This window comes from Sinocyclocheilus anshuiensis, unplaced genomic scaffold, assembly GCF_001515605.1.
Source record: "Sinocyclocheilus anshuiensis isolate Anshui unplaced genomic scaffold, SAMN03320099.WGS_v1.1 scaffold6670, whole genome shotgun sequence".
Lineage (NCBI taxonomy): Eukaryota > Metazoa > Chordata > Actinopteri > Cypriniformes > Cyprinidae > Sinocyclocheilus > Sinocyclocheilus anshuiensis.
This window is the reverse complement of record NW_015542328.1, coordinates 34,068-41,298: the sequence shown is the minus strand read 5'-3', so window position 1 is coordinate 41,298 and position 7,231 is coordinate 34,068. Positions and strand designations below refer to the sequence as shown.

At 34.4% G+C, this 7,231-nt stretch overlaps 1 protein-coding gene across 1 annotated transcript in view; it reads left to right on the top strand.

Moving 5' to 3' along the window:
- The first annotated feature begins 3,712 nt into the window (after positions 1–3,712).
- LOC107690969 (protein-L-isoaspartate O-methyltransferase domain-containing protein 1) overlaps positions 3,713–7,231 on the top strand; it is a 19,345-nt gene continuing 15,826 nt past the window's right edge. The window contains exons 1-3 of the mRNA XM_016489409.1: positions 3,713–3,964; positions 4,369–4,448; positions 4,787–4,936. The gene's annotated coding sequence lies outside the window, so the exon portion shown is untranslated. The remainder of the gene's footprint in view (positions 3,965–4,368; positions 4,449–4,786; positions 4,937–7,231) is intronic.

Genomic DNA, 7,231 nt, shown 5'->3' with positions numbered 1-7,231 from the left:
GAAAAAAAATTAACTTAAATGATTTTAGCAAATGGCTGCAATATAACAAAGAGTGAAAAATTTAAGGGGGTCTGAATACTTTCCGTACCCACTGTATATATATATATATATATATGTATATATATATTTGAACTTATTTTACTATATATATATTTTAGGTTCAAATTTTCATAAATATACATACTTTTTGGTGGTTTCACATGGTCACTACATTTTTTTTCTTCTCTAGTTCATTTTAAATACTCTTTTGATGTAAAAAAAAAATATTTTTAAAATGATCAACATTCCATATAGTCTTGTATTTAATAAAACTCCAAAAAATACACTGTAGAACTTGAAAAAAAAAGTCTTGAATCTTTATGAAATTATAGGGAAGCATTTTTCCTCCTCAGAAGTTTGCTGTTGTAATGGCTTCCCCATTAAATAAAAGTTCAAATCCAAAATTATACAATTTGCAAATCAATTTGACAGTGTAACATTTAAAACGTTTTTGACTCAACTAATTTACTGTCAATTTTTCACACTGTTCATTTTAAGTGCTCTTGCTATGTGAAAAAAAAAATCATTTTTGAAAGTATAAATATTCCATAAAGTCTCATTTATTTATAAAACTGCAAAAAAATATACTGTAGAAATTGCAAAAATGTCTGTAAAGGTTGAATCTCCATGAAATGTTGCTCCTCTCATAAGTTTGTTGTTAATGGCGTTCCGATTACATCAACGCTCAAACCCAAATCCAAAATGTATTATTTTGGAAATCAAATTTGAGCGTAGCATTTTAAATTGTGCTCTTTTGACATGTTCTAGGCCTAGGGAACATTATAAGATTTTCAAAAACAATTTTCATATTTACCAGCAGATGGCGTATGAATGCAACTTCGCGGTACAAACGGTTTCAGGCCTTCGTTCCCGGAGTCGAAACACTGTAAGTATATATATATTAAAAAAAACTACAGGCGCTGATTTCAGTTTTAGCAACTGCAAGAACAAATAAACAATACATTTTAAGCAGTTTGACTGGTTAAATCACTACACAATGAGGTATTTTCCTCCTCAGGCCCCTCACGTGACCCTACAGCGCCGATGAAATCTGCGCCGTGTAAATATGGTGTTCGGTTTGTTACCCTTTGTAATTATCTTGTGATAATTATCAGACTAATTTATCCTTGCCTTTGATGAGTTCATGATGATGCAAATTACATCTAATTACCTGAAACGTGGCTCAGCTTTCCTGTTACAAGTCACCTACAAACAAACCCAACAATTATTAAACGGTCCGTGACAGACGTGCACAGCATACAGGTGTATGTTTGATTTCTGTTGAATCACCTGAATCTCTCAGTGGGATATGCTAACATGCCACGCTCAGAAATCTCATGAAAATCAGAGAAAAAGCAGAGCTGCTCCTGGCCTTGGTTTGGTCTTGGGTCTTTGACTCACTGCGCCAGTGAACTTCTGCAGCCACCCCAGGCCTCACAATACTAGCTGTCCTCACTAGCAAATACTGCCTAGGAATGAGCTGAACTTTATTTAACTACGTTTTAAAGGTACTAATACTCATGCAGATGACAAATGTAAATAAGCTGCTGTATGCATCAAAATTAGCTGGGAGCACAATTTTTAGTACGTGCTTTGACATAAAGTGGTCTTCTCATCTTAACTGAGTTCATCCTTAGGTCTATCTGATCTTAACCACTGATTTACATACATGGGGGACATACCAGAAAAGTCTCTTGCTGTAATATAAAGTTAATTATAACTACAGACTAACCCTAATTCAAATCTTTCTCCTAAAAGATAAAAAAAAAGAAAAACTAAATACATTTTAAATGAACATAAAAACTTTTGTATAAAACCAAACTTTAGTTAATATAATGAACTATTATGTGTGTATGTGTATATATACATACACCCAGACATAGTAGTTTATTATGTTAAATATATTATATTTAATTATTATATATTTTTTATTGTTGCTTATTTAATATATCAAATGCAAGAATAAAATGTGTTTTAATATAATATATTGTTATTTAATACAATAAATTATGACATGTATATAATAGCTATGAATATTTGCACTTTAAAAAAAACTAAATAAAAACGTGTTTGTGTTTATTTATTTATTTTTGTTTGTTTTTATACACATTTATTATATATTATATTTATTATTTATGTATTATATTAACTTATGTATATATATATATATATATAAATGCTATTTCATGTAATAAATTATTATTTAATACAATAAATTATTAAATTACATTGTATATTACATTATGTTATGACTATCTGTTATATACACACATAATAGTTTATTATAACATACAATAATATATTTTTTAAACATAAATTATTATTTAATACAATAAATTATTTATATTTATTGCACTAAATAATAGTCATATTTATCCTCAAACTAAATAAACTCTTGCTTGCTTACACACAACCCATTAAATTAAAATATAAGCAAATAGTTTTATAAAGAATCTGCATCTAATTCCATCAGTCTTTTTTGATCTACATATGCATTCTAGGAGGGAAAAGTGCGCTATACATTTTGGGGTTAAAGGGGAGTATTGTATGACCCTCTGGTGCTTTGAGATCATTTTACCCAGAATGTACGGTGGCCGAGAGAGCTCAACGCGCTGCAAACAGAAAAAACACCTGCAAATTAAGAAACCAACTTCATCAATTTGACAACACACGCACTGCAAATGCTCACAACACAACCAAATAAAGAAACGCGCAGCAAATCAAATTATTTTTTTGGTTGTGTTGTGAGCATTTGCAATGCGTTTCTTTATTTGTTTGTGTTGTGTTGTGAGCATTTGCAGCACCTGCTGTCAAACTGATGAAGATGTTTTCTTGATTTGCTGGTGCTTTTTCTATTTGCAAGTGTTTTCTGCTAAGTTGCAGCGCGTTGAGCTCTCTCGGCCACTGTAATAATTCCATTGGATGAGAGTGCTGTTACATATGTTCTGTTGTAGAGTTATTTTTAGGAACTTGGTACCGTGTTTGAACATTATGGCCTGATGTTTGTGGAAAAAACGTATTACGCAGTCAATTCTGTAGGAGCGTCGTCCTCTATCATTGAAACTTAATGTCCAGATGTATAAATGGACACTTACTAATTTTAAACTGGTTTCAAAATGCTAATTTCCCAGTAGAGTTGGACTAAGTGGATCTTACAGGGCCATGATGGGTCAACAGGGTAGAGTGGCCTATGGGAAAATAAAAAGATGTCATCGTGGTAAGTAAATACTGTTTTCCAATCCGGCTGAGAGCACTGACATATGACAAACGCTACCAACAGAACTGTTAACCAGGCTTATATTTATGCCAGACAGCAGTATGCTTGTATTCAGACTGATTTAGCATGCAGTGATGCAACCCTATCCACATTTTTCTTCAACGCGGAAATAAGCCTATGGGTGAGACTTCCGGTTCATTAGCTGCTATAGGTAAATAACGAGGAGAATAACAATGTGCAGTAAACGGTAAAACTGTTTGCACTACAAACCAGTGTGTTCATAATTAAGATAATACATTAAAATAATATGATAAGACACACCAACTTTCAATATCAAGCAACAAAACGAACTGTTTTGTTCAGCTAAAAATAGCTGGACGCAGATGAGACCGGAAGCCAGACCCATAGAATTTACAAATGGCCGCGCCCATTTTTACGACAAGAAAAAGGTGGATAGGCACATGTTGGGTGCTTTGGATGTAAACAAGAAGGCATGCTTGTTCCTTTCCAGGAGTAACTGTGGATTGAGCGCTTCTGAATGAGCCACTGTCAACAGATCTCAACGCCAAAAATCATCTTCATAAATCAGTCTTCTAACACACAGACCCTGACCCCAGCTGCTCAAATGATTGACACAACCACTGATTCACTGCTAAACCCAGTAATCATTTGCTTTACGCTGGATGTTTTAAGAGAAAACTGCTTAACGTGAGTTCTAAATGCCTTTACAAGACTATTTGTAAAAGTACTAGCCAGCGGTTGTTTCTCACCAATCTAGTAAATGACATTGTTCTGAAGCTTTTTCCACTCATGTCCCGCCTCCTCCTAATCGCTATTTGCTATGCTAGCTACGTCAATATGAACGATTCCTAAACTGTCCAATCACTGACCGCCTTTGTAGCCTACTAGCCAATCCTGGCTCAGGAGGGCGGGGCGTGTGTGATTCATGTGGGGGAAAATAACCGCTGTCCAGTCCACACAGAATGAAACGGGTAGAATGGCGTTTAGAAGACGTTGCCTGGCGTGGTAGTGGCCTAGAAATAGTCTCTAATTAGCCATATTTTGTGAATTAATACATGTTCTATTTTAGCCGTTTTATTTTCATTCAACAGCTTTTGAAGGTGATCTGGCTGTTTTGAATCAAGCGCTGCTCAGACCGCTACTGAAGACGCGTTGACTGTTTTGTCACGTGGTAGGTGTTACTTTTCTCACCGCTGGTTTAAATGGACTAATCACATTCCTTTGTGATTAATTGTTAGGCGAATGGAATTCAATCCTTTTTTAATAAATGCGTAAAGCACATTTGTAAACATAACTCAAAAATCAATCCTTAGTGTGAACAGATTCAAACGATTATACATTTCTATTTACAAATGCCTCCAATATTGAAATAATCGAGCTGATAGTTGAATGCAGCTCAATGGGAGTTTCGCTCTGTGGGCCTCAGGGAGCCCCCTGGAGGACTGTCATAAGAACCAGTTATTAGCCTCGTTTCTGTGAACCATGTGACGTGTGTTTACATCCTCTCAGCTGTTCCTCGAGAAAAACAGCGCTGGATCTTCAACGCCACGAAAATCTATACATCGCACAACAACAGTGCGCCCAAAAACACCAACTCTAATGTGCATCCAGCGTGTTTTGCTCGTGCAAAGCCTGAGACCGATTCATGGCTCTACAAAGGTCAGTGAACATTGTTATTCCGCAGAGATGATGCCGACATTTTTGTTTTGCTGCTTTGCGTTGATGTGAGCAAGCTGAGGAAGATGTGGCAGACATTGAAATGCAAGCCTACTAACTTGGTTTAGCGCGTGCGAAAAAGGCCAAAATGGCTGTTTTGAAGAATGCACGAATGTTTTATTGTCTATTAAGAGGTTTGCTGTGCCAGGTCAAACACAATGCCTCCGTCTTCCTGGTTTTCTCAGTCCTGCAGCGTTTACATGTCATCTAACAGCATGGGTTTCTTTAGAAACCGAATAACTAGAGGTTTTTTCCGTCTCTCTCAGTTTATTTTCATCTGAATTACAGACTATAGTTCAGAAATTCAGAGGTGTTTTTTTCCAGATGCTGCAAGTTTGCTAATACTTGTAAGAAAAATAACAACAATAGCAGTACAACAACTGTCTCTGAAGCTTTATTTCATAACAACTTTCTTTTTCGATCTTTTCAAATATTTTGCTTTACGCTTTTGTTCATTACACAACACGCATCATAAAAAAGGCCAGATGCACCACGCACCGGGAGTTTTTGTGCATAAATATTTTAAATGTCACGTGTTATTGCATAACCTTGTTGTTAATTAGATCTGTAGAGTTATTGAATTTAATATATGCATGCAAGTCCTGCTTGAGAGATTATGGCGGATCTAAACGTGCGAAACGCTTATATTTTCTCTCTCGCTGCTGCTTTGATATTGATTATAGCTACTACCACATCTGATCGTCTCAGGTATACTGTATAGATTTAATGCGCACTGCACACGTCGCTTAACTCAGTTTTGTTTTAACGCAGTGCGGATGTGTGTAGTGTTTTAGAAGTGCGTGGTGAACTATAGATCTGTACGCGTCGCAAATACGGCTTTTCTTTTCACTATCGACAAAAACATTAACCAGAATACAAAATTGATTATTATATAGCGTTTTGGCGTCATATTTGTTTTTGAGACTAGCGTTGTTGTGATGTTATGGCAGCTGCTTGAAAATGTATTCCTTACAACTAACTAGTTAAGTAACTAGTACCTATTTTATAATTACAAGTGAGCAATTTAACAGTGACTATATTTTAAGTTTCACAATAACTGCTCATGAAATACTAGTCCTTATTCATATAGCCTACTAGTAGGCCTTTTTTTTTTTTTTTTTTTTTACTGTTCACTAGCTACTATCAACTTTTTCCACAATATAAATAATTTGCCATTGAGCTCTACTTACAGAATGGAATGGCTGCTTTATAATACAATTAAAAATCTTGAAAAGTCACTCTCAGTCACCAGGAATATTGGATCCAGCCATGCTAAAACTTCTCTATCCTCCACAATGTTGGTCTTGATATCCAAACGGTCAACAGAAAGTGAATTATTCTTAATTTTCTTCCATTTTTGGCTATCGTAAAAAAAAAATGAACAGAGTTTATTGAATTATCTAATTTTGCGTCTTTGTCTGTGCTTCGTCTGACCAGCACAAACATTACCAAACTGATTCACAACCTTGAAATGGAAACATTCCTTCTTTTCTGTAACTTGTGAAGACACAATCTGAAGATTAAACCACAAGAGCAAGCATTGCAGGAGCATGGATAATAATGAGTAATATTATAAAAATGAAAATGATAAATGAATATAGAATATGGAAGAAAATAAAAGCAACATAAATGTATGTTTGCTCTCTGTACAGTACACACACACGTTGCCCTTTATAATGCAAATCTTTCACACTAGAGTCTTGACTAGTGTCTATTTGTTTGCTAGTACTTGGAAAACTGGAATAGACATTAGTAACTTTTTGAATAGTTAAAACAATATAAACAGTTTTAAATAAGTATAGGTAACAAAACTATATACTAGTAAGTTATAAGGAATGAATATTAATATATTTTGCCACATGTATTTTGGCTTTAATGCACATAAAGTTATGTCAATTATTATCATTATTTTAATCTTACAGTCATGTAAAGGTCGTATTTCACCGCAAAATCAAAAAGGAATAAGAAATTATGAATAGAGTTTTGCACTTCAGGAAGGCCTTAATGCTTACTTTTCTTTAGTCAAACTATAATTTATATAAAAACAAAATAAATACACACACACACACACACACACATATATATATATATATATATATACATACATTTTTGGTGAAATGACCTGAACCATTATTATTCAGTGAATCTCATGAAAAAGGTAAAGGTCACATTTCACCACAAAATCCAAAAACAAAAATAATAAATACTGTGTGTGTGTGTGTGTGTGTGTGTATGTGT